General features: G+C 39.4%; 1 protein-coding gene across 2 annotated transcripts in view; it reads left to right on the forward strand.

Moving 5' to 3' along the window:
* Positions 1 to 764: 764 nt before the first annotated feature.
* Positions 765 to 12,135, forward strand: part of CNOT6 (CCR4-NOT transcription complex subunit 6) — a 31,421-nt gene continuing 20,050 nt past the window's right edge. The window contains exon 1 of one of the 2 annotated variants that reach the window (XM_018081119.1): positions 765 to 1,166. The gene's annotated coding sequence lies outside the window, so the exon portion shown is untranslated. The remainder of the gene's footprint in view (positions 1,167 to 12,135) is intronic. The other variant, XM_018081118.1, reaches the window with a different exon arrangement.

Genomic DNA, 12,135 nt, shown 5'->3' on the forward strand with positions numbered 1-12,135 from the left:
TGGGATTTGGAGTGGTCGTCTTTCCATAAACGGGCCGGGTGCTAGCGGGGTCTCTGCCTAGGTTCGGCTGCACAGGGATGAACGCCTGGGCTGACGGCGGAACGGGAGCGGGCGACGGGGAGCTCCCGCACCCCCACGGCCTGTCGTGGCGTTCGCTTCCTCATCCAGAATTTTATGGAGTGCGATAAGCCTGGGATCAGACAAGGCTTTAGAAAAGGAGATATCTATGCACCTGTCTCTGTCTTGATGTGGATGGTGAACATGTATTTTACCAGCAGTTTTTCCACGAACATTTAAAATTCACGTGAAACCTGCTAGGTTATAGCCCTGGGTTGGCCTCGATGATCTCAGAGGTCTTCTCCAACCTAACCGATTCAGTAATTCTTTCATACTTTACTTTTTCCAATATATATAAACAGACATTTAAAACAAATACAGTAAACTAAAGGTTTTGTTGGTTTTTGTAGGCAGGGTTTTTTGTTTGTTTATTTTGAATTTTTTTTTTTTAAATACAGCTCTCTGTATTTCCACAAATGCGTAGAAAATTGTATGGCTGAAAATATAACTTCACGGATGGGTATTTGCTTTGTAGCTAGAGTTGCAGATCATCTGTTTTTTCATTTGATTTCTGGGGCTTATTTTCTTAATCTAGATTTCACCACAGTGGGTAACTAATTCAAAATTCAAGGGATTAAGAAATACCTGTGGTATTTGTCTGGCTTAAATACAAAGATGTGCAAGTGTTGACTGGTAATTGTATTGTATCTCGCATTTTTTTTCATTCTAGAGCAGGTCTCGTAATTGGGAATTTATCAACATTTCCACTGGGGTAATTTTACAGGATTATCCGCCCTCTGTTCTTCCTGCTGGTTCATCTGGACTCTGTGGAGTTTGCTGCTAGCAATGGAGCCTTCTGTGGGGGTTTATTCATGCTATTACTGAAATGGAGCCCTTCGCTTTGGATTAACTCTTTGTTCACTTTTCACCTGAACCACTTGGATCAGCCCATGTGTAAAAAGGACACTACCATGCATCCCTTTTCTCTTTGCATTTTGAAGTTGAACTCTGAATACAGTCTCAGTGTGTTCAGGCTGTTTACTGTGCTTGAATTTTAGAGGAAGAACTGAAATATAAAGATAGATGTGACTGTAAAACTGCATGGGCAGGTAAATACTTCTGACGTTTTGTATTATGAAGACTTGAAAACATGTTATGGCGGGTCACAAATTGAATGAGCACGGTACCTTTCAAGGTAAAAATCATTAAGATAGGGCTGTACTAGATCTTGGAAGACATTCTTTTAAGCAAGTGCAATGTTCATGATGGAAACCACTGTCTTTAAAATGGGGTCAAATGCTCCCAGGATTGAGCAAACTAAAAAACCTTTCCCAACACATGAACGAAAGTGTCTGTTTTTTTAAAAGCATGGCAGTAAAATAAAAATGACCTTGTTAATATATCACCAAAAAACTAAGTATTTTTCTTGGTATATTTTACCATTATTGTTTGGCTCACCACCATGCCTAAGAGTCCAGGTGGTGAACCAGAATTCCTCCATCCAGTTGTGCAGCTCCTGTTGCAGAGGCCCCAGTCTGGTTTGCTAACAGACTCTTGAGTTTTAATTTATTTTCTGGTTTTGTCCTGTCATTTTGGCTGTACATTGTGGATGTGCAGTCTGACCATTATATCCCTGTCCCAAATGGGGCTGCATTAAGCAAAGATTCTACACAGAATCTTTAGCAATGAGGATGCCTTTCAGTCTTTAGAATTGAAAGAATATACAAGAATTGACACTTATTTCCATAGGGGTTTTATTGCCAGGAGATATATATAGTATCAAAGGTTACAGTTGTGTTTGATGAGCTTTAAAAAGCTACCAGTGACCTTAAAACACCACAAGAATATTCTCTACAGGCCCCACCACTGGATTTTAGCCCTAGTGGCACAAGGCAGATCCCTGTCCTGTTGCATGCAACGTATTTGGGGTTTTTTAGTCCATATATTTAGATTTTACACTGCTTTTGGTGCCAAAATACTGACATTATTGAATCCAGTCTAAATTTAGACTTCTTTGTGGTGTAATTTTGAAAGCTTTATGCATAAATTGCTCAAACTGAGTCACTGCAGGGTTTCATCTGTTTTGTTCCTTCTAAAGTGTTGGTGCTTCACACTTGGAAGTGTGATTATTGTACAGTACCCTGCAAGATTATTAGCATTGTATTAAGTGACATAATTTATGTTCCTACATTGAAATTGGGTTGTAGAAGTCCACTAAACAAGGGAATCTTGGCATAAGCCTGGGGACCTGCACTCACAGTTTCTACACTGAGCTGTTTCTGCAGTTGAAGTCTTGAAGAGTTTACAAATGCTTAGACAGGTCCCTTAGAAAAAGCTGTTTAAATGCTTAACATGTAGTTTTAGTTACTAATTACACCTCCAAGATGGTGCTTATTTGGAAAGAAAAAGGTTGGCAACAACTCAATTTTTCCTTTTGTAAGGCTGCAACATGAATCCTTTTGTTAATGCCTCAGAGGCCTTTTTTCAAGTGGATAAATCAAGGAGGGCCTAGGAGCAGTAAATATATACAATTGTTTATTTTAGAACTAAAGTACTTGCTGTTAAGATTCCAGTTTATGCTATAATGGAGAAGATTGATTTGATTTAAATTTTTTTAGACTGAGAAGGCTGTTAGTTGTGTTATGGAGGCTGCCAGCTAGACATTATAATCACTGCCTGGATGTTTGGATGGCTCTCTTGTGTGTCTTAGTTCATTTTCCTGGTATGCAACCTTTTTTTCTGCAAGTGAAGTGACTCCCTACCTGAAGACCTTCCTAAAGTTTCTGTGCCATTGTAGAATACCAGTATCTCCAAGGCCTCCTTTGAACTTCCCCCTTTCCTTTGCAAGGGTGCAGCACCTTGCCATGGTTAGGAGACCGTAAATATACCATAATCTGTTATCCTGTATGTTACAAATAACATGTGCAGCTTTATTGCTTGAGCTATTTTGGAGTATTTTGATGGGTAAGATGTGGATCCTGCACGTTGATCTGACTTACGTGGTACTCCACAAAATTATCTCTCTGCACAGATCAGTCTGCAGAGTCAAGGATCAGAAAAAAACTCCAAGCACCGGCTGTGCTCCAGAGACAGATCTTTCATATGGTTTTTAGAACAAAACCCACATTGAACTGACACCTACAAAGACAGGAAGGCTTGAAACTAAACTAAAACACCACCAGGTTTGAGCGTTTATCATCTGGTGTGTATCACCTGTCAGAGCAAGGACATGGCATCATAATGGCTAAATAATAAAAAGTATTAAGGTGTTTTGTGCCAAACTCTGACCGTTAATACTCTTAAATATTCTTTTATACAAGTTTTAACAGTTTTCACCCAACAGAAGAGCTTTGCCTGACAAGCAAAGGTCATGTGGACTAAGAGCATTTTCAGTGCTGCCTTAATCACAGTTCATCTGTAAAAAGAGTACTTTAAAGAGAGTTTTTAGGAACAAGTGTGAAGAACAATTAAGATTAGTAAGGATTCCTGCTTTGATGAGGAGCATCATCTAATATCTACCTCAAGAACTGATCATGCAACAGTCCCCGTGCTCTCTGTGCAGGGACCAGTGGGTTAGATCACCCCACGGTTTCTTCTGGTGTAGTATGTCAGGGCTTTTCTCCAGTGGCAGAATTTGGAAAGCTGCTTCTTTGGTTGCTCTTTTAACTCCACATAATCTGTGTCAGTACCACCGTTGTCAGAATGATGCTGAAAACCACCCAGTGAAGTGGCTGGAGTGGCGATACTTTGTTATTTAGAGAAAAAAACAAACCCACAACCTATAAACCCCACTTTCTTAGCTGGGTGTCTTTGCTGGTTTTCACCATTGTCTCACAAACAGCTGCATCAACAAAACAGGGAGAGGTGCAGAAGTGGAACATGGGGACAGGAAAGAAATCTTGCGTTGGCTTTGCTGCGCAAGAGCGTGGTTGTGGAACAACATTTTCAGGCTTGTTGGTTAAATTTGAAGTGAAAACAATCTATGAATAGTTTGGTTGCTTCTGTCAGGATGTGGCTAGATGGGTAGAGCATAAACTGTATGATGAGTTCTGTAACATCCTGAACTTCAGTTAGTTTAGCAACTCTTAACAAGCAATTAGATATCTAGAACTTGTATTTTAGGAAAGTGAAGATTTTTGGATTTAGATGCTGACATCTCTTGTCAAGCTCTAGTTCAGTTCTATAGCAGGAATGCTGAAAATGAGCTCATGTCCAAATTTCACTTAAAGTAGCTGAGTTACCTCTTACTCCATAGTTCTGTTGTAAGTCTAAGAAATAGTGTTTTGTGTGGTGACTTCATGTTTTCACCCATGAAACAACAGAAATGTGGTAAGCATTCTGCAGACATGAAGAAAAATGTGGTAAGGAACATGGTGGTGAATGTGCCAGTATCTAGAATAGCTTGCTGAGGAGGACCAGATAAGAAATTTTGCATTAAGTAGTCTACACAAGAATCAGCGTTCCTTGTATTGAGAAGAATCATAACTAAATTGTCAAAGGTGATTGTCTGGACACACCCAGTGCAGGGTGAGTTGGTATTACGTGAACATATTGGAGTGTAAGACCATTCTCAGCTTTCTAAAGACATGTAGGTAAAGCTTTTAAGCTCTGATCTTACTGCCTACATTTTTAAGCTAAATGTTTTACAACAGCACTCTTCCTTTTATAGCTGATCTTTTAGGTTCCATCTTACTCGTACAGCATGCAATTATGTAATGCAAGTAAATTCTTAAAGTAATTAGTGAACCTGACATCTCTTAATGTATTGGCATTTCAGAATACACTGAAATAGAATGTGCAAGAAGCTGAATGCTGTGTAGTACTCATTAGTTAGCCAACATGTTTATAGGAGCACCAGTTAAGGTCAGCCTTTGCTTTGCAATTTGGTTTTGTGTTAGTGTTTGTTTTGTATACAGCGGCCTTTTACTATAGGCATAATTACATACAATTGCTGATAATTAAGAACTGTTCGAATCATCTGGACCATGTCTCTGCTACACTGAAAACACTTGGACATCAGATTTCAAATAATTAGATGCTGTGCGTGGTATGGGGTGGGAATTTGAGGTTTTTACCATGATTCTGATAAAACAGATCTGTCTTGTAGGTCTGTCTAGAGGATGGAGCAGTCAACAGCCTCTGTGCTAAATTGTGCCATTTGTATCCTGACCATTGTAGAGTTCTCTTTGGAACCCAAATTGGTGTTTATGGCAACTGAACGTGGAAGTGACAGTTGGTTCTTTGCACTGGTTTTTCACACCATTCAAGGTTTAGAGGATTCCATGTACAGCAGTAAAATACTGGGCTACCCGCTGCTCATCTGTAGGAAATTGGGATAGGTAGGGGTTGGGTAGGAGAAGTAAAAGTCTGGAAAATGACATCCTCCCTAGCCCTGCCACACACCTTGAAACCAGCCAGTTTGCATTTCCATGGACAAGCAGTTATGAGGGACAAAGTAACCTTAATTAAATTTGAAATACCTGCAGGTCAAAATTTAACACATTCTGACTGAGTTTTGGACTTAACCAAATTTAAAGGCTGTTCTAGTCCCTGCTCTCTAGTCTAATCGAGTCTGCCTGATTTGAAGACAGCAAATAAATCCTTAGACATTTATGGCCGGATTGATCAGAACCAGGATGGTTTGCTTAAGTTTCAGGAGCATTGCCTCATGTTAGTCAGCTTTGGCTAGATTAAGGATTCTTGCAGAACTTTTACAGCTTTATAGATTTTTGAAAGAACATTAAAGCATTTGTTAACTTCTGAATTTTCTCTAGGAGAACTTATATATGCAAATTCAAATAACTTTTCTGGTTAGTAATATTGCAGATATACTCACGTGAACCAATGGGTATTGACCTAATCAGTATCTTGTATTTCTTATTACATAGTTGTCATGCATGTTCACATCCCACTGCATTATATTAAGTCTGAAAAAGAGGAAGGGTAACTTGTGGGTTCGTATTGGCAGTCACATAAAATTATAGTTTTAGAAGTCCTCAAAATATGACAGAGAAGCATTATGTCCCTGATGAAGCCATTAAATCTTAATATGGTAACAGCCACTAAAATGTGATCTTAGCAAGTGAAAAAGCACTTGGAATGAATCAATTGACTTAGTGTTGACTCAACAGCTTTTTTTTTTAGTATTTTTAATTTAGATTATTCCAACATTAAGCTATAAATTGGGTTAAAGGGATCTTGACACTTTCCCACATGTTATAGTTGAGTCTCTTGGGGGTGGGGAGTGTTTCAGGAGTCCTTCTTGTGCTGCTCCAGTTCTTCCTGTGCCCACAGCTGGTACGTGCCATCCCTCCCCACACCGGGTAAAAGGAAATGTTTAATTCACAGCGTGTGTTCTGAAAAATTCAGGTGTTACCCTTTAGCTGATTTCCCTCTCGGATTTTTCTTGGCCTTGTTTTTTTCAATACTAAATGCTTACTGTAAAAAAAACCTTGAACAGCCTTTTTCAAGTAAAATGCCAAGAGTGTTTGCAATAGTCCACAAATAATAGGTATTTGCACAACAGACTTGATATTTACCTAGAAGTAGCATAATAGTAGGAAAAAAATAAATCTGTGGTTTCTTGCAACACTGATGTTTTCTTTGTATATATTTCAATAGAACAATGTGGTTCATGCCTATGAAGTTAAATGTAAGGTTGTATTTCAATGGATAGGCAAGTCCTCAAGTTTCTGTTTATTCAGCCTCAAAATATTTGTGATTTTAGTGTGGCTTCCTCTATTGTGAGGCAGATTTAATAATTCCAGTTTGTTTTTTTTCTTTTGGGTGATGGCCCACACCTGCTTTTCTGAACTTTGGTTTACCTACTTGTACAGTTGTGTATTGTAGCAAAAGATATATTTTTATTTATTGTATATATATGTTATAATACATTGTAACAAAGTATATATTGTATAAAATACATGTAGTATAACTATATATTGTATGCTACATTGTAGCGAAATACATATTATGTAACAAGGTATATTTCATAGCAGGATGCAAGTATTCTTCCATTTTATGGTGTATACCTGCTAATAGCTGGGAAATCCAAAACTGTAGGTGTATGTTTAGATTTATTTTTAAAAAAGCAAAGTTTCAGTTTACTGTGTTCTAAATAAGATATTGATAGAAATAAAATGACATGAAATTTAGAAGGCTTTGTAGGAACAGTGTCAGGCATATAGAAAAAATATTTAATTCTCTAGTTCAAGTTTTATGTCTTAGGTGGGTGGGGTGGTCCCAAATAATTTTAAATAAGAATTTAGCTGAAGTACATTAAATTTACTTCACATGACACTTGAGGTCTAGCTGGGATGTGTTGGGTACGTTCTTCCTTTCCTCATCCTGATATCTTGCCTATGAATAGTTTTTCCATCATTTTTCAGTATTGACATCACTCTCTAGTTTGTTGCCCAGGCATGGCACAGGCTGAGGATAAATAATACAGTCATTGACTCGACTCATCAAGTCAAGTGTGTAAACTGTGCAGGGACTGACTTTTGTCATAAGCCTGTTCAAGTTGCTTTTTTGTGAGGAGGTGACAGATGTTGCATCTTGTCATCCTGACCAGGGACACGGTTGTTGCTTCATTTGCTTGTACATCAGGCTGAAATGTAAGTAAGTTCCCACAGAAATTCATAACTTGCCGAGTAAAATGCCACCAGTGACAGGAAGGTGAAAGAAGTGAGCTTGATTCATTTTGGAAACACTGTTGTTTAAAAAATGGGTGGTGGGTCTTTGAGTGCAATGGGGAAACCTGAAATTGTGCAGTAAAAACTGAAATACAACACTATGATGACACTTAAACATTTTTTTTCCAAAGCACAGTAGTTATTTTTGAGATGTACTTCTGTTCCCTTTGGAGAGGGTCACTGTTTGGAGTTGAAAGAATTTCTGTTAATTCTAATAAAGCTCAACAGTAGAAATTAACCCTTTAAATACAGGTTAATGCACCTGATTAACCTATGCATTGCTAGAAATGCTATCACTTTCAGTTATCTAAAAAGAAGTGTACTTTGCCTTCAGTTGGGATTTCAGACTTTGTTCAGCGTTACTGTTTAACTGATGGAGGGGTGAGGGGAGCTGGAAGCCAGATTGTGCTTCCTGCTCTGGGACAAGAAATTTTGTGTCCCTTATGGTGGTGTCCCGATTTCAGTCCTTTAAACAGCTGCAAATGCACACATACATTTCTGCTGTACAGGAATAATACAGGAAGCTAGGCTCCCTCAAATATATTTTTTTCATCTTCCCCACTTAACCAGTTTAATTCTCTTCACCAGCTCCTTTTGTTATCAGACAAAAGTCAGTGTTGATGCAAGAGTGAAGTGGAAATATGGGGTCCTGGGGAGGAGGAACTGCAGCAGGACCAGCTTAGTTCTGCTTCGTGTGTTGTAAAACCACAGTGCAAGTGGTTGGGGGAGTGGATGTGTGGAGGATCCTAAATTAACTTGGAATTCAAGACATAGCAGTCAATTTAAGAAACTATATTTGTGGAGGAAGTCATTGAAACCCGTTTTCAAACGAAACTTTGGATTGCATGGAAGAGAGCTTCCAGGTTAAAGGCACAAGGTTACAAATGAATGGTCTGGGATGAGCTTCAAGTGTGAGGGTTTGGAGAGGGAAAGGGAAAAAGAAAGTCCCTCATATGGACTATTGTTTTCTTACAAAATCTTTGAGCAACTGAATACATTGCTTTCTATCCTGCTACTTTTCAGCAGTTCAAAAATAATTTATTTGACGAGTAATACTGCACTGCATCAATAAATGGAAAACATACTTCAATTATCTTGTTACTTCAGTTATCTTGTTACTTCAATTATCTTGTTACTTCTCACTTTGTTAGATCTAAATTTGTATAGTTTATTCACTGTTTTCAATTAAAGTAGCAAAAAATTTGAGTAATTCTGCACTTGATCAAGTGTGGTTATACATTGTTTACTTTCCCCTTCTGGCTATCTCCTGATCTGCAGCAGTTTGTCAGTAATAAGTAATATCAAGTAAAGGGGAGGGAGGGGAGGTCAAAAGAAGTCACCAACATGTGTTAGGAGGTTTCAGAAGCAGAGTTGTAATGCTTCAGCTCATGATCTTGAGGTACTTCTACAGATACTCCCATATGTGTAAATGGGTTTTATAGATGCTACATAGTAAGTATTGAAATAGTTATTTCAGAGCTGATTAGGTCAGTCAGAGCTGTGTCTGAACACTGTGCTGCTCTCATTAGCTCATTGTTTTCTACACAGTTTTAGAATTTTGGTTTTCTTTTCCTAATTTTAATTTTGATATGGTTGGAGATGATGTTTTAGGAGAGTTTTTGGGGCAAGCTTGATATCTACATTTATAATAAAGCTAATACTATAAAGGGTAGATGGTACTTGGCCTGCAGGAGTTGTCTGATACACTTAGTTTTGAAATAGAGCTGATTTATCTGTGGTGTTGTAGAAAGCATTTCAGGAAATGAAGGCATGCTGTATTATTTTCTGTTGATGCTTAAAAAACCCAAACAAAACCTTACTGTTTACTCTCAAAATAACTGCTCAACTACCTATTTTGATTAAATCTTCCTCCTCACTGTCTTACAATTTCATAAAAGTGGCAGAAGAGCAGGACAGGAAAAACATCATTGTCTTTCTTGCCCTGTCACTCAGGGCAGACTCATTTCTCCATTTCAGAGGCATTATTTATTGGTAGTTTTCCTAGTCATCTGGATCAGAAACTGCCTCATAGTTGAGCTTCCACTTCACACATGCCCATAGCCACGGACACCATTTCAAAAGTGCTGCCAGTCAATGATCCGAACTCCTTCCATTGTTCTCCAGCAGAGTAGCTCAGTCAGCTTGGCCTCCAGGAACTCGTTTTCTGGGCCTCCTGACACCGTGTCCTTCATGGCCCTGGAGCTGTGGCTGTGAGGGCACCCCGGGAGCACAGCACACCCATGCACGTGGTGTGGGTGATCACACCATTCCCTGTCCAGGACAATTCCAAAGCCAGCACCTGGCCTGGCTGTGCACCCCTGGCTGCTGCCATCACTGTAATCTGGAGAGACAGGCAGCCATCGGTGCAGGTGCAGCTCGACCTGTGAACATTTGGCTTTGTCTCTAGTGGTCTGTTCCAAAGTGAAGCCAGAGCCAGTGTTCCATCATCCACCTGCTGCTGTAGCCAGCTCTGTCAGCTCTTCTTCCAACAAGTTGCCTCCCCTTGACTTTATAACCTTCAGTTTTTTCCTTCTCTTTCTGATCCTCGTGACCCTTGTCCTTTACCCTTCCCTGAAGGGTCTTTCTGCCCCTGCTCTCCCTCACCCTGTCCCAAAGCCTTTCTCTCAGCACCCCCTGTGCAAATAAGGGCTTAAAACTGTGTCTGCACTGAAGGCTCAACATCTAATTCCCTGTATCAGACCCTGTGCACTGTTGACTTCATTTAGCTCAGTTCCTTTGGGATAAGGGGTGTTAAATCTGTGTGGAGACTGAATGATCCAGGGTGAGAGTGGGCAGCCACACTCCTCTTCAGCTCTCAAGCTCTTCTGTTTTTACAAGTATTGAAATAATAATTTTAATAACCTGGTACAAGATAGTAAACAATTTCATTTTCATTCAAACTCACTTAAATGTCCTCATCAACAAATTCATGTTGGGGCGTGTTTTGGGAATCCATGTCATATCTTTATTTGTGAAGATTGTCTCCTTTATGAACTGATTTGCTGCATGTGATAACAGCCTAACATTAGTGGTGCTTCCACTGTGTGTTTGTGCAACTGAAAATCACAGGTGGTGTAAGCTCTTTTGAAAATGATCATCATGATCCTTTAAAAGCTGCAGATATCAATGACACTGAGGATGTTCAATGCTATTTTATGGGTCTTACTAAAAATTGCTTTAGTCTGACAAAATTGTATCACTTAATCTGATGTTTACCTCAGCTTTAATGTTTAACTGTAGCAGCTCAGCAGGTGCTAAATTTGGATTTGGGAAAGGGAGAAGGGAGAAGAGACAGTGATTTGTAAAAGAGACTGATTTTCTTGAACTACTCTGTGCTGTGAAGGTTTGAAATGCAATTCAAGGTATTGTGCTGATGTTTTATGATGTCCTGTGAAATACAACCCAAATTTAGCCTTGCTGTCAGTTCCTGAGAAGTTTTGAGCTCTGGGTAATGGATAAAGATATGCTAATGCCTGGTGTGACAGTATCCTTGGTGTGGCTGATGTCAGTGATGCTCTTGGTCAGCAGTAATTCCTTCAGCCAGGAGGCTCTCAAGCTTTTGCTGCTTTTTTGGCACCTGGTAATCCTAAACAGCAGGGAATCATTCACTGAGAAATGCAGCAGTGAGACAGGAAAAACCATCAAGAGCAGGAACTTTCATGAGGGAGAGTAGTGTCATGGATGGACTGGGAGTGCAGGGTCACCAGGATCCAGTGTCAAAACCTCAAATTCCTAAATCTCTAATTGTTTTAGTGCACATTAACAAAACCCACTGGAAAAGTATGTCATCCTCTTCTGGTAGCGAGGGGTGATCTGCTGCTGGTACCAGCAAGGCTGTTAATTAGTGCATGTGATTGAGTGTGCTCTGGGGAGCATTCGTGTTTCTGTACTGAATGAGATTTCTGTCTCTGGTATACCTGCTTCTTGAAAAATTGGAACATATTTATTAATTCAGGGAGCGGCAGGAAGAGACTGAGCAAGGTAAACGTTTCCTGACAAACCAGAGCATTCCTACACGGTGTTGGCCTTTGTGAATTATGTATAATATATATAGGAATTTCAGAAGAGATGCTCTGTACATTACTTTGCTATATATTCTTGCACCAGTTGCATAGCTATTGCAGGGAGAAGTTATGCTTTTACTTTTCCAGTGGTTATAATCCAATCTCCTCTCTGTTAATTAGTTTAGTTTGATGAAGAAAGTGTTACACTTGGTGATTCCATCACCCTGGGTACTCAAGGGCCTTCAGTCTGGAGGGAGCCTCACCCAGCTGCTATTTATAATCACATCCTTTTACCCACAATTCACTTCTTAAAGGGGAATTTCTTTTCATTGCAGAAATCTGGTTTTGGCCAGTAGTGGGAGGTGGGAAAGGAAAGGAGG

The sequence above is a fragment of the Manacus vitellinus genome, unplaced genomic scaffold, assembly GCF_001715985.3.
Source record: "Manacus vitellinus isolate BGI_N305 unplaced genomic scaffold, ASM171598v3 scaffold_51_pilon, whole genome shotgun sequence".
NCBI classification, from domain to species: Eukaryota; Metazoa; Chordata; class Aves; order Passeriformes; family Pipridae; genus Manacus; species Manacus vitellinus.